The sequence below is a fragment of the Periplaneta americana genome, chromosome 10 (genome assembly GCF_040183065.1).
Source record: "Periplaneta americana isolate PAMFEO1 chromosome 10, P.americana_PAMFEO1_priV1, whole genome shotgun sequence".
NCBI classification, from domain to species: Eukaryota; Metazoa; Arthropoda; class Insecta; order Blattodea; family Blattidae; genus Periplaneta; species Periplaneta americana.
In genome coordinates, this window is record NC_091126.1 from 20,322,505 (window position 1) to 20,349,899 (window position 27,395).

Consider the following 27,395-nt stretch of genomic DNA (forward strand, 5'->3'; position numbering starts at 1 on the left):
TGAATGACAAATAAATATCAATATCAATATCAATATCAATTAAATTATTCATTTAAATTCATTGTAGTAAATTAAAAATTGTATTAATACATTGACTAGATATAGGGTTTTCTGCTTATTAATTTGCAACCGTGCATCATTTATGCACAATGAGAAAAATATTTCGTATGGTTAATTTTTCTGTGCTCAAAGCTGTATGTAGCCCCTTTAGCTTTTCCTGATTATGTGAAGAATGTTTAGAGTTATTTTAACCAGTATTCTTAGTCTTCTGGAGTTGAGGAGTTCTAGTAAGTACCTTTCCTCCCAACAAAGCTGGATTCTGCGTCTCTTATTTAAACATGAGAGATTTAATCACCGCACCACAGTGCTACAGTGCGCCTCATTCGTCTGCAGCAACGGAGGTTGGTAATTAGTTGCCCATCCCACGAGGGCGCAGGCGCGACAAATGGGCCCCTCCTCAGCTCCTTATTATTCCATTATCTCCCTCCTCCTCCAGTTTCATCTCGCATGTATCTTAATACCCATCCTCGCACATTCCTTTCAGATGTCTGTGCTCTGCTTTCCTTGTACAGAAGAAAATTCAAGCAAAATAATCCTACGGCGGTTTATATAACTACACAGTGAATTAACCGTTTTCACAACAGGCTTCATAATGTACGCTGATATAGCCACACGTTAGAGCATGTGTAATACAGCAAAATCTCAAATGAAGTACAGGGACATCATTTTATTTTTACTTCAATTTTTATTGTACCTGAGTTTTTTAATGCAGTTCACTCCCATCCCTTCTACTAATGAAGTTCAACCGTCCTCCACACAGATCCAAGACCGCATGTACAGTCATAGTAGCCTTACCGTTACAGTACGTTCCAAAAATATGTTCGCGATATCCAATGACGAATGAGCTTTCAATATTGCATCATTTTCGCACAGGTACTGTCGTCCATTTGCCTACGTCGCATTCCGGTTTTCCCCACCAGCTTCTATTCGCCTCTCTGTAAAGACTAGTGGCTGGGCTGTCTTAGCTCTTTTCTGAGAACATTAATTTCTGTCAGGAATTGGACATCTACGTAATATCATCCCCATACAACTGTTTAAAATAACTTAAATAAAAGGGCCTCGTTAAGTAATTAACTGTCACGTGATTTCCCTCCTTTTACCATCCTGCGACATAACCACTTGGACGGACAGTAGATAGCATGTCTGAGTAATTTTATCTTTTCAGATCGAGCAGACGTGAAGATTGAATTTACAGTACGTAAGGTACTATTTTACAGAGTAGGTACAGAATTATTTCAACATGACTTACTAGTAAGAAGGACGAAACTGGTAATTGGAATTACACACATTCGAACTGAAGGCTGTATTGAAATGAACCGCCACCATTTTGAAAAATGTGTTTAAATATCCATATTATGATTATTTTTCAATTTAACTTCATTCTCTATATTGTACGCTAATGTGCTATAGACAGTATAATATAAACTGCATAATGAATACGTCCGTATGGCAGCTCAGTTCGTGAGTAAAAACACTCATTGTTAATACTGTACTGTATTCTGATTAAACAAAAATCTAATGAAAATTATCAAACTCAAAAGTGTGATATTTCCTAGTTTACGTAAATGGATGAACTCCTTTTCTTCCCTCCTATACCTAGTAAAGTGATTTGTTTATATATTACGCCATCGAACTCCAGTCGTGGAAGGGGGTAGCAAAGGTATAGCCAGGTTAATATCAGATATGTTAGTAAAATAAAATGATATCCCTGTACTTTCTCTAGCATTGTTTAATGATATGACTATAAGAGAGTTGTTTTGTTTCCAAGGGTTATGATCAGACGTCGGATTTTCTGTCCCTACTCTACGACAAGACGTCACATCAGAGGGAGAGTGGCAATGAGATCAGTGACCTCCCTGCAACTGACGTATGTATTACGGTCAGTATCGGGACCGAAAATCCGCTGTGTGGTTATGATCTCTGGAAGAAATCCAAAGATGAGGAAAATGGGTTTTCTGTATCGATTTATCATACATTATAAATTCGTTATTTACATAAGTATATTTGTAAATTCGTTATTATTTAAGGCACAGTATAATTCGAAATCTGAAATAAAATTACAGAATTTAAAAAATATATTTATATTTTATTCTTTAATATTGCGTCTATAGATGAATACAATGAAATTATTATAATAATGTATAGAATTATAGTAAAAGGATGAGGAAAGTTTATTTAATATTTTTACAGATTCACATATTATTTATTATGCTCATAATGCTATGATGAATGCTTCATATGATGGCTATAGTTCATATTATCGTATTTCGAAATATCGCATTTATTTGTGTTTTCACAACACAAATTCAGATTTTCCAATTTCTTGGAATTGCATTCATGGAATTATAGTTTACATTAATTTGTTTCCAAACCTCTTTTTGTGTGTCGAATCTGTTATTCTTATTCCTTAAATTTCATTGGTGACATAGCACGATAGAATGAATGTCGTCTCCATGATACAAATTTGTTTTTATTTTCTAATTTCACAACGAACTATTTCTGTGCGAAATTTGATGTAGCCTATCTCTTCTAATCCCTGTCCTCATTTAACCGTGTACATAGGCATTTGAATACACTGAATGTTTCAGTAGGTGAGGCAACAACAGTTAATATGCAGTTTGTAAACAGGGTCGGATTTCTAGTTACAACCATAAACTTGGTCGTTTGCGAGGTTTCAGTTGAAATCCATTTATACTACAATATATTATTGGAATGTTGTGCACGAAGGTCTTCTTTAATGTCGGCGAATATTCCCGTGTCAGCACTTCGTGATGTTGTTAATCAATGTGTAATTTTCTATTCTGATTTCTCAATGTCCTGTTCCTGTATCAAAAGAATTATTATTTCTACATGAATTTGAGTCTAGATCTATGGTGAAAGGGTCCAAGTGTCTGAAATGCCTATATAATCATAATGAATTTGTGTTTTGCTTAATCTAGCAATAGGAAATACAAGGCGGATATAAATCGTAAAACAACGAACGCCAGTAGTGGAAGTTATCCCCACCCTCGTAATCGTGAAACTAATTCAACATTTCATAGCATAAATACATCTAAAAATGACTTTCATACTCCATCGACAAGTCTATGTGCTATCAAAAAGGAGTGCGTTATATGGCAGAAAAGATTTTAATAGCCTCTCTATAGATATAAAAAGTCAAACTCAAAACATAAAATTAATTAGGGCCAAATTAAATAAGTACCTAATTTCTCATGCCTTATGTTCTGTAGGTGAATTTATGACGTTCAACAACGCTTCATAAATATTTCTGTCTTGTATTGAATATCGATACTAACCCCTTGTGTTGTACTACTGGGTGTTCAGTTCAAAGTGTGTCATGGCTCGCTGCATGCCGTCATGTGGCTAGTCGATGAGCCTAGAGAATTCAATCTTCCTACATTTCCGCAGATGTGTATTACTTATCTGCCAGAGAAGTTGCCTAGCAAGTACGGCGTTCATTCTGAAGAGTACGTACCGATACGTACGGTAACGCCAGTAGCGGGAGGAATGTGAACTGTTTGGAAACACGTACTGAGGTGAGTTTTTTTCTTACTGTCGGGATATGGCGGCAGGGTTAAAACGATTACTTACGTACAGTATTTGTTGACATTAACTTCGACTGTCAACATGGACACGGAGTATTTGATTTGTGTTGTGGAATGTTGCCGTACGCAACCGATGACAACAAATACCCTGCGTACGACTTGCCCGCGCAAAACACAGTTCGAAAGAGGTTATGGTAGCACACAGACCGTACAGACCGCCATATGTTGCTACGACGTTCAAGTTATACCGCACACGTTCTCAAGTTCAGATTGAACGCCTTGATTAATAGGCAACTTCTCTGACACAAAAGCTGAAACTCGCTTCAAATCGCTGACTCATCAACAGTGACGTCATGACACACTTTCAAATGAACAGCTATTAGTTTATTGTGAAACTCTTCTGTGTATATTTCAACTAGACTGTGACTATAATTACGACTTTGTAGTACTATTAAGATTCTTTTTACATGTTCCATATTCTGGCTGTGAAGCGATGTACAAATACAGTACCGTGGAGTGTAAATAAGTATAATACAATGCATCATTCACCAATTCCACTAATATTAAATTTTAACGTCATGTTTTATAAACTTTTAGGACATTTATACGTAAGCTTAAGGACAATATATTGGTCACTTTTCAGTTAACTTCCTGTCATGAACATCCTTCCCCTAGTCAGTTTATCAATGAAGACTTGTATATATTACGCTTCAAGATATCAGGAGCGGTAAATTGGATTAGCGGAATGTAATGTATTAAGTTTCTATTCTTCATGCAGCCGCTCTGGGTGACAGGGGCAGACATCTCGTACAATGGACCACCGTCATAATATTTACTGCGCATGTTACACAATTCCTTGAGCTTTTGTTTCTAGCCGTCGCTCGCTGGATAGGGCTCGTGTTGCTGTGCGATCACTCTAATGACTGCGGCGCGGTGCGCTGCTCTTTCTCCCTTCACGGCTGCCATCCAAGCATCGTTTCCCAGAATTGGCGGCTTCATACAGGTAACCGATAATCAATCAGCAGCCCTACAACCCAGAGCAATAGCCAGCCAGCTCACTTATATGAAGTGTGAGCCCACGGATTAAGATCTTCCCGAAATTCAAGTTTTCAATATCCCTGAAACAATAAGCGTGACTTCTGGCATGCCCACTATAGTGCAGTTCTTGTTAGAAAGAGAGACCTCAAGGCCCTGCTTCGCCTTCTACTGAGAACAATACAAACTCTCAAAGACTTAAACTTTCCGGAAGAACTAAACGTTATTGTCAACCTTCTTCCACCCAATCGGTCAGTCAGTTGGGGGTTATCGTGGTAGATAGATAGATAGATAGATAGATAGATAGATAGATAGATAGATAGATAGATAGATAGATAGATAGATAGATAGATAGATAGATAGATAGATAGATAGATAGATAGATAGATAGATAGATAGATAGATAGATAGATAGATAGATAGATAGATAGATAGATAGATAGATAGATAGATAGATAGATAGATAGATAGATAGATAGATAGATAGATAGATAGATAGATAGATAGATAGATAGATAGATAGATAGATAGATAGATAGATAGATAGATAGATAGATAGATAGATAGATAGATAGATAGATAGATAGATAGATAGATAGATAGATAGATAGATAGATAGATAGATAGATAGATAGATAGATAGATAGATAGATAGATAGATAGATAGATAGATAGATAGATAGATAGATAGATAGATAGATAGATAGATAGATAGATAGATAGATAGATAGATAGATAGATAGATAGATAGATAGATAGATAGATAGATAGATAGATAGATAGATAGATAGATAGATAGATAGATAGATAGATAGATAGATAGATAGATAGATAGATAGATAGATAGATAGATAGATAGATAGATAGATAGATAGATAGATAGATAGATAGATAGATAGATAGATAGATAGATAGATAGATAGATAGATAGATAGATAGATAGATAGATAGATAGATAGATAGATAGATAGATAGATAGATAGATAGATAGATAGATAGATAGATAGATAGATAGATAGATAGATAGATAGATAGATAGATAGATAGATAGATAGATAGATAGATAGATAGATAGATAGATAGATAGATAGATAGATAGATAGATAGATAGATAGATAGATAGATAGATAGATAGATAGATAGATAGATAGATAGATAGATAGATAGATAGATAGATAGATAGATAGATAGATAGATAGATAGATAGATAGATAGATAGATAGATAGATAGATAGATAGATAGATAGATAGATAGATAGATAGATAGATAGATAGATAGATAGATAGATAGATAGATAGATAGATAGATAGATAGATAGATAGATAGATAGATAGATAGATAGATAGATAGATAGATAGATAGATAGATAGATAGATAGATAGATAGATAGATAGATAGATAGATAGATAGATAGATAGATAGATAGATAGATAGATAGATAGATAGATAGATAGATAGATAGATAGATAGATAGATAGATAGATAGATAGATAGATAGATAGATAGATAGATAGATAGATAGATAGATAGATAGATAGATAGATAGATAGATAGATAGATAGATAGATAGATAGATAGATAGATAGATAGATAGATAGATAGATAGATAGATAGATAGATAGATAGATAGATAGATAGATAGATAGATAGATAGATAGATAGATAGATAGATAGATAGATAGATAGATAGATAGATAGATAGATAGATAGATAGATAGATAGATAGATAGATAGATAGATAGATAGATAGATAGATAGATAGATAGATAGATAGATAGATAGATAGATAGATAGATAGATAGATAGATAGATAGATAGATAGATAGATAGATAGATGGGATTGACTAGACTAGACTAGATTTGATTAGATTTGATTAGATTAGGGAGACAGATAAATCGATTAGATAGACAGCTTGGCAGACAGACAGACAGATAGATTTATTCGTTCCGTAATATTGTTATATTTGCTTTATAGCATAGAATAAAGAACAAGGCCAATTCTTAAGTTTAACATATAGTAAAAATGCAAATATAAAATACGTGCACAATTAATACCTTAATAACAACATATTATACAATGCAATATGTTTACCATTTAATAGTATTAAAATATTTACACACTACTGTGAAATGTCAAATATTCGTCTACAGAATAGAAAGTGTGGGATATTAAGTTTTCGTTTTACCTCAAATAATGCAGGGATTTGGTTATGATTCTTAATGTCTTCAGAAAGAATATTGAAAATGTTTATCGCCATGTAACGTACTCCACTTTGATAGCATGATAAATTTGATATGGCGTATAAAAATCATTCCTTCTGCGGGTATTTCTACTGTGAATGGCTGAATTAGTTGGAAATTTTTCTTTACTACATAAGAGGAAATTTATTAAAGAGTATATGTGCTGATTTGTTACGGTCAGAATCTCTAATTTAAAAAAAAATAGTCTAACGATTCTCTAACCTTTGCTCCAACTATTATTCTAATTGCTTTTTTTTTATAATAAGAATATATTTTTGCTGTCTGCAGAATTTCGCCAAAATATTATTCCGTAGGAAATAATAGAATGAAAATAGGCAAAATATATTGTCTTTAAGATACTGCTCTTTATAAATTGTACCTGGGAGATACATGATGGAAAAAAAAATTAACTTTTTTATCTGCCCCCATCAGAATGTTTGCTTGTAAGTTTAAAATAGAGAGTGATTCGGAAGGAACAGGAAATGTGTATTTTAGGTAATGCACTATGGACTATTCTGCGTAAAATCAAATTCCTACAGCATATTCGTCGTCTCCCCTTCTATCAACAACGTCATTATTAGCAAATCGGTGACGATAGGAATATGCTACTGAAGCTTAATAACAGTGAGTAATATGGGATGAAGATAAATGGAAACAAGACGAAGACTATGGTTGCCGGAAAAAAAAATTATGTGAAGTGAACAGCTTCAAACACTTGTGGTGTACTATGAGCAGTAACGTGAACTGCCCGCTCTACAAGAAAATAATTCAACAAATAGGTCTCTTACCTCTCTCTAAGAATTGTTTCCATACAGTTCAATAAATAACATCTTTTCTTCCGTAGTATAATAGTACAGGGACATCATTTTATTTTTACTTCAATTTTTATTGCACCTGAGTTTTTGAACGTACTTCACTCCCACCCCTTCTGTACTAATGAAGTTCAACCGTCCTCCACACAGATCCAAGACCACATATACAGTCATAGTAGCCTTACGGTCATAGTAAACAATACGTTCCAAAAATATGTTCGCGTTTTCCAGTGACGAAAGAGCTTTCAATATTGAATCATTTTCGCACAGGTACTGTCGTCCATTTGCCTACGTCGTATCCCGGTTTCCCCCACCAGCTTTTATTCGCCAGCTAGTGGCTGAGCTGTCTTAGCTCTTTTCTGAGAACATTAATTTCTGTTAGGAATTGGACGTCTACGTAATATAATACAACTGTTTAAAATAACTTACATAAAAGGGCCCCGTTAAGTAATTAATTGTAACATGATTTCCTCCCTTTCTACGACCCTAAGACATAACCACTTGGACGGACAGTAGATAGTATGTCTGGGTAATTTTATCTTTTCGGATCGGGCAGAAGTGAAGATTGAATTTACAGTACGTAAGGTACTCTTTTATAGAGTAGGTACAGAATTATTTCAACATGAGTTACTAGTACGAAGAACGAAACTGGTAATTGGGATTAGGTACAATAGTCTATAGTGCGATAATATGCACATTAGAACTGAAGCCTGCATCGAAATGAACGGCCACCACTTTAAAAAATGTGTTTAAATATCCATATTATGATTATTTTTCATTTTAACTTCATTCTCTATATTGTACGATAATGTGCTGTAGACAGTATAATATACACTGCATAATGAATACGTTCGCATGGATAACTCAGTTCGTGAGTAAAAACACTTATTGTTAACACTGTACTATAACTATTTTGATTAAACAAAACCTAATGAAAATGATCAAACTCAAACTTGCGATATTTCCTACTTTACGTAAATGGATGAACTACTTTTCTTCCCTCCTATACCTAGTAAAGTGATTTGTTTGTATTTTACGCCAGTATCACCGAACTCCAGTCGTGGAAGGGGGTAGGAAACGGTGTGTCCGGGTCTCAACCATTAAACCGAAGGTATAGACAGGTTAATATTAAAAATGTTCGTAAAAATAGAATGATGTCTCTGTACGTGGATTTCTTATGGTAATATTAATACCCTATGTGCTACAGTTTGAAATACACATGGTATGTAAGATATATGGTTCAGCAATAATGAGAAATTGAATTTGTATTTACGTGTTACTTTACTCAATTTGAAATATCTTCCACTCATTTCAGATAGCTTCGAAGAAAGAAACCGAAACTATAACATCTAATATAAAACTAATACCTTTGGGAGTGAGTGAAATTATTTACTTAGTATTTCTTGTGAGCCCAAGGTAACGATAATTGGTTTTTCCCCATGAAGTTCTCAGACATTAATCGAATGAGGGTCAGAAATGTTTTGGAATAGTTCGGCCAGTAGTTATGAATTTAGTAACAAATCTGTAACCATTTTTCCTTATACAGTATTAAATCTACTCATGAAACTGCCTTTTATAATCACGAAACAGCAGGAGTGCTCGCGCATTATTACTCTACACTAAAAGCAAGTAATATGGTATGGCGGAAACATAATTTTGCTTATCACATTCATTAGTACTCTCAGTGATGGTAAAACGTCTAAAAAATTCAGTTCGTCGGATGGACGTTGTGTAGGCAGCAACCAACTGTGCTGAATACAGTTACAGAGAAATTTTAAGTACTTTCACAAAGCAGCTTCTTGATTATTTATTAACTGGCGGAAAGTGTTCATTTAATTATTGAATTTGTTCTCTCTTTCTGCAAACTCAGAAGTTCATTAACCTGGTCTAGACGTGGTCTGAAGTGGAACACACTCCCAGTATCACTACATTCCGCTTTAGCACAGCGCAAGAGCTGAAGCTGTCAGGTTTTCTACTGCCCTCGTCTACAACAAAGCAGAAAAACATATGCTCTAGTTGCCTGCTATTGTTTAAAGTCTCGGAAATGCAATTGCATTGCATTCCTCTTTATTTTCGATAATGTTATATTATTCATGTTATGTGGGGCGAAAGTTAGGCTCTGCCGAAATTTCGAAATGAATGTGTGAAACAATTTCTCTCTTGTACTTACTTACTTGCTGGCTTTCAAGAAACCCGGAGGTTCATTGCCGCCCTCACATAAGCCCGCCATTGGTCCCTATCCTGAGCAAGATTAATCCAGTCTCTACCATCATATCCCACCTCCCTCAAATACATTTTAATATTATCCTCCCATCTACGTCTCGGCCTCCCCAAAGGTCTTTTTCCCACCGGCCTCCCAACTAACACTCTATATGCATTTCTGGATTCGCCCATACGTGCTACATGCCCTGCCCGTCTCAAAAGTCTGGATTTTATGTTCCTAATTATGTCAGGTGAAGAATAAAATGCGTGCAGCTATGCGTTGTGTAACTTACTCCAATCTCCTGTAACTTCATCTCTCTTAGCCCCAAATATTTTCCTAAGAACCTTATTCTCAAACACCCTTAATCTCTGTTCCTCTCTCAAAGTGAGAGTCCAAGTTTCACAACCATACAGAACAACCGGTAATATAATTGTTTTATAAATTCTAACTTTCAGATTTTTTGACAGCAGACTGGATGATAGAAGCTTCTCAACCGAATAATAACACGCATTTCCCATATTTTTCCGCGTTTAATTTCCTTCCGAGTGTCATTTATATTTGTTACTGTTGCTCCAAGATATTTGAATTTTTCCACCTCTACGAAAGATAAATCTCCAATTTTTATAGTTCCATTTCGTACAATATCCTGGTCACGAGACATAACCATATACTTTGTCTTTTCGGGATTTACTTCCAACCCTATCGCTTGACTTGCTTCAACTAGAATTTCCGCGTTTTCCCTAATCGTTTGTGGATTTTTCCCTAGCATATTCACGTCATCCGCATAGACAAGAAGCTGATGTAACCCATTCAACTCCAAACCCTGTCTATTATCCTGAACTTTCCTAATGGCATATTCTAGAGCGAAGTTAAAAAGTAAAGGTGATAGTGCATCTCCCTGCTTTAGCCTGCAGGGAATTGGAAAAGCATCAGATAGAAACTGGCCTATACGGACTCTGCTGTATGTTTCACTGAGACACATTTTAATTAATCGAACTAGTTTCTTGGGAATACCAAATTCAATAAGAATATTATATAAAACTTCTCTCTTAACCGAGTCATACGCCTTTTTGAAATCTATGAATAACTGATGTACTGTACCCTTATTCTCCCATTTTTTCTCCAACATCTGTCGAATATTTCTGTCTTGTACAGTAAAATATTTAATATGTTGAATTTTGTTATTTTTGATTAAATAATTTTAAGATGAAGACGTTATACTTAGTTCTGAGCCGAATGTTCAATAAGTCGATACTATTCAAATCAATTTAAAGATGAAATAATAATGGAGGGGTATTTAGATGTAGAAATTATGTTCCACAAGCTAATTTAGATACATTCAAAGAGCAGTTCTGAAACTAATCCCTACTAGATCGCAATTAAAATGCATAAAAAAGAATAATATGAACTATTTTGTTTCTGGTGAACAATTAACTACGTAAAGTACTTGAACGACGGTGTTATATTAGTATATATGTTGAATTCGGTATGTGTTGAAACTCGTATCTGTTTGCAAGTATAAACAGTGTGTCCACATGAAACCTTCAAAACTTCAGATGTAAATAACAAATTATTGAGACAAGATATATTGATCCGGTTTTCTGCATGATAATCAAAAACTGTCAAACTCTTATGACAAAATTCAAATTCAAATTCAAATTTATTTACAATTTACATTTGAATTGAAAACATATGAATAGATACCCGAAAGGAGCATATGCTCGTGCTCGGGTACAGTCCAGTAGTCTACATAAATTTTAAAGGGTTCAAATAATAATGCTGATGATATAAATAATAGTAATAATAATAATAATAATAATAATAATAATAATAATAATAATAATAGTAATAAAACAAAAATATTTACAATAATAAAATAAATACTAAGACGGATAAAATAAAATATAAAACCACTAGCGAGAGTTAACACAACTTAAATAAGCATATAATAACCGGAAAAAATGCCAAACTCGAAAATCAACAGAAAAGTTCGTTGTATCGCAGACGACAGCAACCGCCGTATTGACATTGTGTTGTGCATTAATGCTAGTAGTGGGGAGCTGAAAGTCTACGTAACTGCCGTTCTCTTCTAATCTTCTCGTAAAATCATGGGAAGTTAATGTTGAAAAAACAAAATGTCTACGAGTCAAACTGTTCATTATTACCAGGATAAATACAAATAATACTGAAATATATTAATCGAGTTTCAGTTATAGATCTGTCCTTTTGTGCAAGAAGTATCATATCAAAATATTTTATGAATGGCGGGGAAAATATAAATTTCAAAAACGTTCTAGTGACAAGATATAGTGACAAGTACAATCAAGTGTATCTGTGGCGATGCTAAGGAATCATTTATTGGAGATATACACTGTTATTAATTAAGAAAATGATCTATTTATATTTATTACAATGTTTTATCTTATAGGGTACATGCATCAGATAAGTACAATAAAAATTAGTACCATATAATGCTAGTAACACTTAAAAAAATTATAATAAAATTTATAAAATATCATACAAACATTTTCACTTTATTTTTAAACTTAAGAATGTGCAAATTGCTTAGGTCTGGATTATTTTTCAATACTGAATTGTATGGTCTTCGTCCATAATTCCTACTGTGTCTTAATCCAGCTGTAGTGTGGCATTTAGGTTCTTCCAGAAGACTTGGGACATTTCTTCTGGTGTTATGTATGTGTTTTTCAGTTATAAAAATTCATTCGATTTTTTGTGAAAATAAGTTAGTAATGTATGTTTATATATTTGCTCAATTTTTAGTACTTGGAATTCAGAATAAATAAATTGTGTCGGATAATCAAGTGGTTTATGCAGACAAATTTTGATGATACGTTTTAAAATCGATATACCTCTTTATGAGCACATTTAGTTGCACATAGCACATCAAGCCGATACCCGATTTCCTACCGTGGTCGCTGGAGAATCTGAACATCAACGGCTATAATGGTTTCCGCAACTTTTCCCTTCAATTCGTCGATTTTGGAAACCTGTCTCGTCGTCAATTCTAGCCAGCATGTCGACAGCAAATGCTCTGCGGCGTAGATGATCATCTGGCAGAAATTTGTAGATTCTTGTGAAGGATTTGGTGGACAGTCCAACGCGGTAAGTTCAATTCCCTGGCGGCACTGCTTACGTTTCTTCAGTGAGGTTACGTCTGTACCTAAAAATGACTCCATAACTAATACAACAATTCACGTGCTAAAGTATTTTTCTCTGAGATGGCTTTTGCTGCGTACATAAGAAGCAATACTGCCAATCTACTACAGCTTAAAATTGAGTGGATAAATGTAGCAAGATATGAATATGGAATATTTGTAAATATTACCATTGTTCTGGACAACGGCTGTTTTCACAAAAAAAAAAGTCTTTGGAGTATAGTTTTTTTATGAAAACCACTGAAAATTTCCACCCTTATAATTAATTACCATAGGACTATGGTGTTCACTAATAACTAATTCAGTAGATGGCCGCTAAAATACGCTCGCCACATGTTTAATATCTTAAATTTCCATTTTTTGGACTGTGGTTCTGTTTTAAAAATCTCTTCAATTGTTTTCAGATTATGGCGGAGTTAGTAAATTCTAGTGTTAGGGGAAGGCTGTTACATATTGAAGTTCTTTGTCTTACAAACACTCCGAATGAATGGAAAGATTTATTGGAACTGCAGAAAGAAAGATCAGAATGTTTATCAATAATGATTCCTAAATATTTAACCTCTGAAGATTCATTTATAATTGTATAATTACAGCAAATTGCGGAACAATTATTATGTACTTTAATGTTTAGTGGAGAATTAGGCAATTTATAAGATTTACTGGTTAATGGAAAAGGAAAAACTGTAATTTTAGCATTGTCAAGAGAAAGAGTACTCGAATGAAACCATGCTTTCTTAATTTTAAATCATTACTCGCATTAAAATAAGTATCGTGCCACGTTTTCCCCCAAAAAGTAATACTATATCATCTGCATGGGAACACAATACACCTTTGTGGTTGTTAATAAATCATTAATAAATTATTTCATATAAGTCTTTTGAAGAATAGTTGGAAGAAATGAAGTACAAACAGTACCGGTAATATTATTTGCAATCTGACAATTAAGTAAATTATCTCGAAGCACATTAAACGTGAAATGAAAAATTCTATGTCTTCTTTGTCACAATCATTTTGATTTGTCTTGAGCGAAGAACTTGTCCTATGCAAACAATATGACTATTTAATAATGAATGTAATAGTCGCAAAAGTGAAAAAAAGAATCAAACTTCTTAAGTTATATGGCGGTGATTATGAATTCGTAATTCAGCCACCAATTCTCTCCGGTTTTATTCGTGTCAGTATAATTGGAGATAGTATTACCTTCTTATTTCTCAATTGTAGGAAGATTTCTGGGTATTAGGAAAGGAAGGAAGAATCAAATTAAATGCGACTGCAATTTACTCATTAATGTGTCTCCTTAAACTGCTGATTCCGTGAAAGAAGGATAATTTCCAGTTCTTTAATCGCAGTTATCACTTCACTCCACGAATATAAATCAATTTTCCGGATCAGCAATCTCAATTTTCATTGAAGAATTTGAGAGGCTGATTGGAGCCGAGAGCTTGAATGACTTTTTTAGTATTGAAAGAGACTCTACTTTATCAGATCGAGAGTTTGATAAGCTAAAACATTGCCACTACTAATTCCTCTCTTGGATCATTCAAAATACTTGCAACTCCACAGAAATTAATTATCATACAATAGCAATATTCAATTTGCATTTCTCTGTCCGTGGTTACAAAACATTTAACACGCAAAATTATGCAGGGACATGGGAAAAGATATTGGGGATTTTGTTTTGAAATAAACAGTGAAATAAATACATTTATTTTTCCCTTAAAATATGGGGTAAATCTACGAAGTTTTATATACTCTTCCCTTATTCCTGAACGTTTGATGATCGTTAAACTTTTCTGAGGCATGTGGACGTGGGGTCAGCATTTGTATGCTCGTTTTGGCTCTTCATGGGCTCTCGCGTCATTACTTACTTACCTTATGCCTGAATTTGACCATCATTCATTAATCTGCAGGCATGAAGACAATATCCAAGTTCTCTTCAAACACACTTAAATACGTTTTGTAACTCAGATACCTATGTATAACCTGGAATGAAGCTGCCTGATTCGAAGTATATGTGATTTCCAGGGCTGGTATAAGTACAGTGTACCTATCTTGTGCGATTGACTTGTTTGAACACTGTACGTATTAGTAAGAGATTGAGATAGAGATACTACTGCGTGTTCAGTTCAAAGTGTGTCATGGCTCGCTGTATGCCGTCATGTGGCTAGTCGATGAGCCTAGACAATTCAATCTTCCTACACTTCCGCAGAGGTGTATTACCTATATGCCAGAGAAGTTGCCTAGCAAGTACGGCGTTCATTCTGAAGAGTACTTACCGATACGTACAGTAACGCCTGTAGTGGCAGGAATGTGAACTGTTTGGAAACACGTACTGAGGTGAGTTTTTTCTTACTGTCGGGATATGGGGAGAGGGTTAAGACGATTACTTACGTATTTGTTGACATTAACGTCGACGGTCAACATGGACACGGAGCATTTGATTTGTATTCTGGAATGTTGCCGTACGCAACCGATGATAACAAATACCCTGCGTACGACTTTCCCGCGAAAAACACAGTTCGAAAGAGGTTATGGTAGCACACAGACTTTACAGACCGCCATCTGTTGCTACGACGTTCAAGTTATACCATACACGTTCTCAAGTTCAGATTGAACGCCCTGATTAATAGGCAACTTCTCTGACATAAAAGCTGAAACTCGCTTCAAATCGCTGACTCACAACAGTGACGTCATGACACACTTTGAAATGAACAACCAGTAGAACTCACTCGTTTTACTAACGGAGGAATCTTGTGGCAACAGTGTACTACCCAAGATCCTTAAGACCAATGCTGTTTTCTTAAGGTAGAATACTCTATACAAGAGTAAATGTTTTTGTTTCTGCAAAATTATACATAGTGCCCGTGATGGAAATTGCAGAGTTAGGAAAAAATTACCTGAAAACTTCATATTTAAAAAGAAAAATAATGTATTGTGTCAGGTTGTTTTATTAATTATTTGTGTATGAAATCCCAGACAAATTATTCGGTGACCTGTATGAAGTTCTAGGCCAGGTTTTGATTGGTTTCGTATTGTTTGGCTCCTTTCCAGGAGCATACCTCGACCACAGCGATCCTACACTAAGCTGCTCTCCGGTTCTTGCCTTGCATACTAATGTTTGTGGTATTAAATACGCTGTATCTTCACATCTACAATTGTGTTGCTGAGACCGTCTGGGGAATTACAGACATTTCTTACCTTGGAATCCCCGGAATTAGTAAATGGCTGAACAAAAGGTAAGAAGCATTTGCTTATTTGCTCTTCACCCGAGAAGAATTTATCCATTTACTCCTTTGTGTTTATAATTCATAGACTGGACATTACCTGAGCAAAATTAAGAGATATGAAAGTCATTAACGTAATGTTACAGGAAGTACAGTACGTAAGTAATATAACACAAGCAATAGCATTAGGAATTTTAAATCATGCATTTCCCATAGTGTTCTATCCCTTCCTATCTGTATGTATTTTCTCTCCATGAATTTCTCTACCTACCGTATCTGAACAATTAATTATCTCCCCATTATTTTACCGGCTATTTGAATTCGTCTCGTTTCTATCACCTATTTAGATCCCAGTCTGCTGTTCTTCTGTCTCTCGGTTTTCGAAACCTGTTATTCCTGTTTATCAACATTTTGTCTCCCCGTATATCCTATGTCTATTTGACTCTGTTTATGGTAGTTGAATGAAACAGTTAACTTATAATGCCACAGGACAAAAGTAGATATATTAAAGAAACCAAGGATGAAATTCTAGACAAGATTGGCGATTTTTCCATTGATTCTTTTAATTTTGGAATAATTTCAGCACGAATTTTGATTGCTCCATCCTTCATATTTTGGGATATGATTGTTGAATGTAGAATAATAGAATTTGCGTACCGGTACACCTTGCAATATGTTGCTCCAACACCAATCATTGTCTGCAATTAAGCATCTCTTAATATAGGGGAAACTGTTGTACCTTTAAACACTTTTCACATTTTTTTTTTTTTAATTTTGGGAAATGAAAATTTTTCAATAAAAAAATGTTTGAAATAACTATTGAAGATTTCTTTACAACATGCTGTATGTATTTTCCTGTTTTTTTACAGATCTATTAAGAATGGAAAAAAAAATAAAATGAAGGGATATGTAATGTGTTCAAAGGTACAACAGGTTCATGTATCTTGGAACATACCCTCTTGTAAGTTGGAACACATGGAATATAAATGGGAATATAGCTGTGAAAACTGACAATCATATTTAAAATATATTTGCAATCATAAACCAGAGCAGGCTTCTCTGATTGAGATTTTAATTCCTAGAGGAGCAATAACTGCTTCAACAGATTTCTTCAAGGCATCCGGATCAATTGGGGGCCTCTCAACTCCAGACTTACTTCGTGACATGACCTTACAATAAAATAAAAACAAAAACCGATAGTACCGTGTACCTTGGAACATGTTACATGGTACAATATTTTTTTGTGTTCAGAGGTACAAGAGGGTGCACGTTCAAACAAATATGGCTCCCAAAACTAGAGATTCCAATAAATCATGGAAATTAAAATATGTTATTACTCACCAGATGACAGGGAACACACCGTACTAGATAGATAGTAACAAATACAATCTGGTTTTGTGTTAGAAAACATATATCAATGAACAAAATGTTTACTTTTGGTACTAAAAAGAATTCTTTTGTCCACAGAACACGCATTCTGCAATAAATCAAACTGAAACTACTACTTAGCGGGTTTCCCTACAATCTACTTCAGTTTGAGTCCTCTAGGTAGCAAGAAAAAATGTTCAAAGGTACACTATGCTAAATGTACAACAGTCTCCCCTACATTATTTTAAAAACGTTAAGCAAAGTGAACAAGTAGATTTGGTATATTTTATTAAATACTGTGACGGAAATAGTAGATTAAGGTCGTCAGAGTTCATTCCGTCTTTCTCGACGTACAGTGAAAAGCGTTATAGAAAAATGGGAGTTGATATTTTCACCTAGTCTACTTACTCCGATTTATCGGAATTTTACGAACCAAACATACATAAATTGTTCAAATGCCGTTAACATTCAAGTGAGCTAAATTGATATTGAATGAAATTACATTTAAATATGGTTATACAAATAGTTGGTTCGAGACCTCATGGGAGAAGAAATTTTCTCATTAATTTTTGCCCAGTGTATGTGACCGGTGCCGACCCAACATCGTGATGCACTTGGGGAGCTGCGATAGGTAGCGAAATTCGATTGCGAAAGCCAGCTATAACGACTGGGGAATCATCGTGCTAGCCACACGATACCTCCATTCTGGTTGGATGATCGTTCACCTCTGCTTCGGCATGTGAACGTGAGAGCAACAGCCGGCTGGTCGGTGTAGGCCCTTCTACGTAAAGATTAATTTTTTGGTCCTACAGAATATATCTGTTATAGTAACAATGTTTATTATTAGAGAAGAAAAATTCACTCCGGCGCCAGGGATCGAACCTGACCACAAAGGGAAAAAATTAGAGGAGCGGAATTCGATCCGGTGTTGTGGATTGAACTTCGGCGTAGCTCAGTGGTTACAGCAATTGGTATGTAGAACCAAGAACCGGGGATCGATCCCCGGCGCCGGAGCGAATTTTTCTCCTCTATTAACCATCTAAAAATTATGGAAACACTTCACTCGTATTGTATTATTTGTAACTAAATGTAAATAACCTTATTTATTAAAAACAATTTCATATGAATTTATGTTAAGAAACTCATCTACAGAGTAGAAATAATTAATTAAAAGCAAATTATAAAATCTAGTTTTTAAATTATTGATTGGTAACTTATAATATCGACTGAGAAGCTTATTATATAATTTCATCCCCATGACACAAAAATTTGCGCTAGTTTTATGTAATATGCAGTATGGAATATTAATTTGTTCAATATTTTTAATTTCATGATCATGTATATTGGCTACTAATGAGAAATTATCTGTATTATGTGTAGTGTAAAGGACTAGGTCGTATATATATATATATATATATATATATATATATATATATATATATATATATATATTTATGTATTTATGACTTTTATTACAGTATCTTTGATTGTTTGAAAAGTAGTCGGCAATGTTCAAGATAGTTTGATTGAGAGAATTCTAATGGCTTTCTTTTGCAAAATCAAGACACTCCCAATTTTGCTATAAATGCGCGTTAGCTTTGCTGCTCGCTAGCTGATTACCTGCTTGGGGCTTCACACCTGTCATGCCAAAGTCCGATAATCACATGGCAGATCCGAAGTCTCAGCTCACCAAATACCACCTCGCTATCACCGTTTCTATTGACGTAGTAGTTAAACAACCGAGAAAAAGTAATGTCTACTAGCTTTGGGGATAGGCGAACCTTGCAAAACGCACTGTGCGTTGAGAACGATGTCTCCATGAAGCCTTGCCATACTCCACCCTTAAATTTGTGAACGACCCCTCTGAGGGCTGTGGTGCTGCCGTTAGGAGCCGCTACCCAGGGGAACAAGAAATCACGGACGTGTGGATACTGGGATTGATTTGAGAGGAGGACTCGCAGGCCACAACTCAAGACAGACTTTACTAGAAAATCTCGCTTCCTGCTACGTATAAAGGGGAGTATCTACTTCACGGTGCTATCCCCTTCAAGCTCAGTTTATTATCACCGTGCTGCGTTTTAATATTTTTCCCGATGATTTTGATCTGATAACTAATTTTTAACATCTTTGTGCTGAATTCCAAACTGACCTCGAAATATCCCCATCACATCAGAATTTTTCACAAATCACCAAAAAAACAAAATATCTAAAAACAATATTTTTACAGGCAAATTATATCGCGTTCATTTTTATTTTATTGGGTTATTTTACGACGCTATATCAACATCTAGGTTATTTAGTGTCTGAATGATATGAAGGTGATAATGCCGGTGAAATGAGTCCGGGGTCCAGCACCGAAAGTTACCCAGCATTTGCTCGTATTGGGTTGAGGGAAAACCCCGGAAAAACCTCAACCAGGTAACTTGCCCCGCCCGGGATTCGAATCCGGGCCACCTGGTTTCTCAGCTAGAAGCGCTGACCGTTACTCCACAGGTGTGGACTATCGCGCTCAAATTTGTTAAAGGGAGGCAGAGGTGAATATTTCAAAATCCACAAAATTTATCATATTTGTTTCAAATTGATCATGGATACTAAGTATGTTATTAGTAATGGACATACCAAGTTTCAACTTTCTAAGTACGGTACAATAGTTATGTAAATATTAATAATTTTATAAAACTTTATATCGTTTGATATAAAATGCTCTATGCATCATATTGTAAGAAATTTTCAATATTTCTTTTTTATTTATATGTTCAGAGAAGGTACATAAATAATGATAAGTATTAGTTTATTATAGGAATAATATAGTAATAAAGTTATCTTGGTTTCAATTTCATACTTTTAAGGGCACAAAATCAAAAACTAACATCGGAATATGAAAATAAAGATAATAAAAATGGAAAAAACCAAATTTTCAATTTTTCTTCAGTTTTGTTGAAAATTTCACCTCTACCTCCCCTTAAATACGTGTAAATCAAAGCTTGTGTCAAAATGAGAACTATGAACTGAATAACAAAGCTAGTAACATAATATTTACACTCGTGTAACCTTACTTTGACCATATGCACATCTCATTTCACTTGAAATTTCAGTTTCCTTGACTTCCTGGAAGGCGTTTGTGAAGAATTCTTTCTTTTAAGCATCCAGCAGTAATCAGCTATCATACTCACACTCCACTTTCCTTGTTTCCATGTCTTTGCTGTCCTGATGAAACCTTTCACCATGTTCCTCACTGAAAGCGCCTAAGGTCTGGTGGAAAATAATTGAGACGCGAATGGAGAAAATGAACTTTAACACTCGTATTGCAGCCCAAGGTTCTGAAATCCAACAACATAGTTTCAACTATTTCTTTGTAATTAGGGCTTTATAATTGCCTAAGAAATTATTTACAATAATTTTGTAGCTACCGCAAGCATTCTTTTCTGAATTATACATAACAGTGTCAGAATAATTGTCTAACACTAATTTACGTATCTGCAGCGATATTTTACTACTTAATTAACTTATTATTCCCAGAACATGAATTTTACCAGCAATCGAAATGTATTGGGAATAAATTTGAACAAGGAACAAAAAAAAATTTCCTTCTCTGGCAGGATTCGAACCGCGAAAGTCTTAGTTACCAGTCTATCGTGCTCTGGAGTGAACAAGGCTCTGAAATCAGCTACAAGTGTCGGTTCGGTTTTTTTGCCACTACTGTACATAAATTCTACATTTAATTTTCCCTTTACAACAAAATGTAAAGTAGCTTACACATTAGCTTACACATTGGACGCTACTGATCGATTCTTATGTCGACGATGAATACAATTGCGGGAGTAGAAGGAAACCGCTATCTGAATATGGCACAAAAATCCTCCAGGCCTGTTCTAATTCATGATTTCTTTAAGTTCTTCTCTTTTCCTTCATTTCCATATTCCCTTTAACTTCCTTTTATTAATTATTTTCCTTCCCTTTGCAATGAATTTACTGTTGAACATTTGTAGTTTGTATCCTATATCATTATTTATTCTCATTGCATTTCAACTTCATTTTAATAATAATAATAATAATAATAATAATAATAATAATAATAATAATAGGTGGAAAAATTCAAATATCTTGGAGCAACAGTAACAAATATAAATGACACTCGGGAGGAAATTAAACGCAGAATAAATATGGGAAATGCGTGTTATTATTCGGTTGAGAAGCTCTTATCATCCAGTCTGCTGTCCAAAAATCTGAAAGTTAGAATTTATAAAACAGTTATATTACCGGTTCTTCTGTATGGTTGTGAAACTTGGACTCTCACTCTGAGAGAGGAACATAGGTTAAGGGTGTTTGAGAATAAGGTGCTTAGGAAAATATTTGGGGCTAAGCGGGATGAAGTTACAGGAGAATGGAGAAAGTTACACAACGCAGAACTGCACGCATTGTATTCTTCACCTGACCTAATTAGGAACATTAAATCCAGAAGTTTGAGATGGGCAGGGCATGTAGCACGTATGGACGAATCCAGAAATGCATATATAGTGTTAGTTGGGAGACCGGAGGGAAAAAGACTTTTAGGAAGGCCGAGACGTAGATGGGAGGATAATATTAAAATGGATTTGAGGGAGGTGGGATATGATGATAGAGACTGGCTTAATCTTGCACAGGATAGGGACCGATGTCGGGCTTATGTGAAGGCGGCAATGAACCTTCGGGTTCCTTAAAAGCCATTTGTAAGTAATAATATTGATAATAATAATAATAATAATAATAATAATAGTAATAATAATATGTTTATTCCGACAGATTTAATGCCTTAAGGCCTTTTCTTCCATTCAACCAGGGAATGAAGTGCATATACATAAAAATTTTTAATTATTTTCTTTCATAGGGTATATTTCTAACCTCCTGTATATTTATCCGTTCTTCCTCCTCCTCTTGAAAAGAGATTTGGTAGCTTTATTTGAGCCACTTAATCAGCTTTAATTTGTTTTTCCTCGTAGAGATGTATAATGCTACATTAGAGTTCGTTTCAGTTTATTCCCTGGACTTTCGCATTACGGCTACCCAAACTTAATGCTCTTAAAATGTTATACGTAGAAACTTCAGTTAGAGAATTTATTCAAGAGGATTTTATAGGATAATTTGTGTCAGTCCGGGTTCAAACGAGTTCAAGTCGGCATTCGGATTCGCTCATCGGTAAGCTGAAGGCCTGTACTATCGACATTCCACATGACGCGTAATTGTAGACGAAGAAAACACAAAAGAGAACTAACAACCCGACCTGTCTCCGCAGCCCATGAAGCGAGTTGATTGCGTGGCTAAACGAATTCTCTTTCAGAGTTTCCATTATTTTGAAATAGAAGCAATTTTAGAGTTCTAATTCCCAGATTGGATACAGAAATATGAAAAAAAAATGATCTTGTTCACTAATTTGTCACTTCATGTCGCACGTGATTTCGTTCTTCACACGAAAAACACTTTATTGCAGTAGTTATGAGAAGAGAGCAAATTTGCCTTCATCTTCACATAAGTATGGATGTTGCTAATCATACTTCGCATGATACATATCACAAATAATTCAAATAATTAATTAAACAATCACATCTCATAGTATTGATACGCCGTAAAATATTGCTTAATTATCCACCGTCATATTACTTAAAGTTAATTAAATTTATATTAACAGCTGGGGATCACCATGATGACAAACCATACCACCTTTCTGTTCGGGTGATCGTTCACCTCTGCCGAAGCATGTTGGCGTGAGGCGAGTAGCCAGCTTCTCGTCCTTGGCCCTTCATGGACTCTTGCGCCACTGATTAATTTAATGTTTTGTTTTTATTTACACATCGTCATTTTATTTAAGGTTCCGTACAGTAGGCCTATGCGTAATTATCAACCGTGATATCATCTAACATCCTGTAAAGAATCCTGAAATTATATACCGCCATATTATTTAAGATTCATAAAATTTGTAATATTGCCCATTGTAATAATGATTAAAAATCCATAAAGTTTGTTAAATTATCCACTGTTACATTATTTAAGATGCCGTAAAATTTGTAATGTCATCCACAGTCATAATGTTTAAAATCTCATAACATTTGTTAAATTATCTACCGCCATATCATTTAAGATCCCATAAAATATGTAATGTCATCCATTGTCATAATGTTCAAAATCCCATAACATTTGTTAAAATGTCTTCGTCATATTATTTAAGATCCCGTAAAATTTGTAATTTCATCCATTGTCGTATTGTTTAAAATCCCATAATATTTTTTTATATTATCCACTCTCATATTATTTAAGATCACATAAAAGTTTGTGAAATTATCCACCGTCCTATTATTTGAGATGCCATAAAGTTAGTAATATTACTCATTGTCGTAATGTATAAAAGTCCCTTAAACTTTGTTAAATTATCCACTGTCATATTCTTAAAATCCCATAAAATTCGTAATATTACCCATTCTCAAATTGTTTAAAATCCCGTAAAATTTGTTTAATTATCCACTGTCATATTATTTAAGAACTTGCAAAGTTTGTAATATTACTCATTGTTATAATACTAAAAATGCCTTAAAATATGTTAAATTATCCACTGTCATATTATTTAAGAATCCATAAAATTTGTAATATTACCCATTGTCATAATGTTTTAAATCCTTTAAAATTTGTTTAATTATCCACTGTCATATTACTTAAGAACTTGTGAAATTTTTAATATTACTCAATGTTACAATACTAAAAATCCCTTAAACTTTGTTAAATTATTCACCGTCATATTCTTAAAATCCCAAAAAATTTGTAATATTACCCATTGTCAAATTGTTTAAAATCCCGTAAATGTGTTTAATTATCCACTGTCATATTATTTGAGAACTTGTAAAGTTTTTAATATTACTCATTGTTATAATACTAAAAATCCCTTAAACTTTGTTGAATTCTCCACCGTCATATTCTTAAAATCCCATAAAATTTGTAATATTACCCACTCTCATAATGTTTTAAATCCTTTAAAATTTGTTTAATTATCCATTGTCATATTATTTAAGAACTTGTAAAGTTTGTAATATTACTCATTATTATAATACTAAAAATCCCTTAAAATATTTTGTTAAATTATCCACTGCCATATTATTTAAGAATCCGTATAATTTGTAATATTACCCATTGTCATAATGTTTTAAATCCTTTAAAGTTTGTGAAATTATCCACTGTCATATTATTTAAAACCCCATAAAATTTGTAATATTACCCACTCTCATAATGTTTTAAATCCTAACAAACTTGTGAAATCATCCACTGTCATATTATTTAAGACCCCGTAAAATTTGTAATATTACCCACTCTCATAATGTTTAAGTCCTTCAAAATTTTTTACATTATCCACTGTCATATTATTTAAGACCCCGTAAAATTTGTAATATTACCCCCTCTCATAATGTTTAAGACCTTCAAAATTTTTTTAATTATCCCCTGTCATATTATTTAAGACTCCGTAAAATTTGTAATATTACCCACTCTCATAATGTTTAAATCCTATATTTTTTTTTCAAAATATCCACTGTTATATTATTTAAGACCCCGTAAAATTTGTAATATTATCCACTCTCATAATGTTTTAAATCCTATAAAATTTGTGAAATCATCCATTGTCATATTATTTAAAACCCCGTAAAATTTGTAATATTACCCACTCTCATAATGTTTAAGTCCTTTAAAATTTTTTTAATTATCCACTGTCATATTATTTAAGACCCCGTAAAATTTGTAATATTATCCACTCTCATAATGTTTTAAATCCTATAAAATTTGTGAAATCATCCATTGTCATATTATTTAAGACCCCGTAAAATTTGTAATATTACCCACTCTCATAATGTTTAAATCCTATAAAATTTTTGAAATTATCCAGTCATATTATTTAAGACCCCGTAAAATTTGTAATATTACCCACTCCCATAATGTTTTAAATCATATAAAATTTGTGAAATCATCCACTGTCATTTTAAGACCCCGTAAAATGTGTAATATTACCTACTCTCATAATGTTTAAAATCCTATAAAATTTGTGAAATCATCCACTGTCATATTATTTATGATCACGTAAAACAGGTTAAATTATCCACCGTAATATTACGAACAAATTAATATTTATTAATTACGAATGGTTTTGACCCGGTGACGCTTACGGATAACAAAGAAGATAAATAAATTTAAGAATAAGAATATATTGCAAATCTGAACACATTTATGTAAATACTTATGTTAACAATACTTTGGGTAGGTATTTGACCGTTCGTCATTTACCCATATGAAGGCAGCTGTGTATATCAATTTACCGTAAGAGTCGTGGCCTTGGGTGCGCTATAGGAGGCTAGTCTACTCTACACACGTGATGAAATGAGTGAGACGGGACGGGTCGCGACGCGATGATTTGTTGGGATGTCACAGAGGAACCGAAGTTCATGGAAGAGCTTTGCACACTGCCTACAGCGTCAAGCTTTCAGTAGCAATACATCTTTTAATTTTTTCCTAACCGGTTGAGCAGAACTGTAGCCCATGTCCTAAAATACAGATTGGGAATGAAATAATCCTGCAGGTTGAAAGGGACGATACATTTGAATGAATACAAAATCTAAGTTTTGTGATTAAATGCACGGATAATTATAAAATTAAGTTGTAATTTTCAGCAGTCTGGCAACATCGCCACTAACGCACTGCTCTTTGTTCTCGTAATATAGATGTAACAGGTCAACCAACTTAGATCTGTCTGCCGAGATCAACTACCTCCCATCTTCCTTTCTGGCTACAATGTTGCAAGCTGGTCGCATCGATCAGTGGCTTTAAATTCGTGGTACTTCAATTAAATTAACACGAAAACCGTCTACGCCAAGCCTGCAAAAGTTTTGCGCTATCAGAGCCGGCTCACAGCTCATGAGCGGAATGCAGATATTAGCTGCGCTCTGTATAAGGGTGGACTGGAAGAAGGGGTGATCTCGTACAAAATGTACACAAAAGGAAGTACTATTACGAGTGTTTATGAAATGAATTCCCGTTCAGTGTTTGCAAAACTATCTTGGACTATTATTAATTAATAAAAAAATATTTATTTTACAGAAATAATAGGAATTCTATAGCTACTTAAATGTACAATATCATTTTGTTATATTTTTATTTATCAGTAGCCTACATCAAAAGGGGGTTTTATGCTGTTGGCAGCTGAAAGGAATAATAGCCTACTGATCGTAATGAAATATCAGTTACAGATGTTCGATGTCTGCCTTTATTAAAGTTGATTATAGAAAACAGTTGCTCACAAATATAAATGTTGAGCCAAACAAAGTATGTAATCATTTTCACAGCCAGCCTGTGTAGTCGTGGATATTATTGCTAATGTTTAGTCTTGTAAAACTCAACCAGGCTAGTAGTTTTATTCAAACGATCTTTAGCCCTTAGGTCACATTGAAGATCAATAAGTTCGAGTTGTAAATCATTAAATGTTATGTTCCGTCTTTTAGATTCCTCCATACTGTAGTGTAGCAGTAGGTAAGCAACGTGAAACAGTTACTGAGAATAGGCCTACACACTGCACTCCACTAGATAGCCGAGTGGTCGTTTCCCTCTCCTCTACCTATAGCAAGTCTGTGTCATTCTGACGTATCTTTCTTTCCGTTTGGGCGAGCGATAAACACAACTCTCTCGCTCCGAAGGAGCGCGCGCGCTCGTTGAGCGCTGTTTGTGC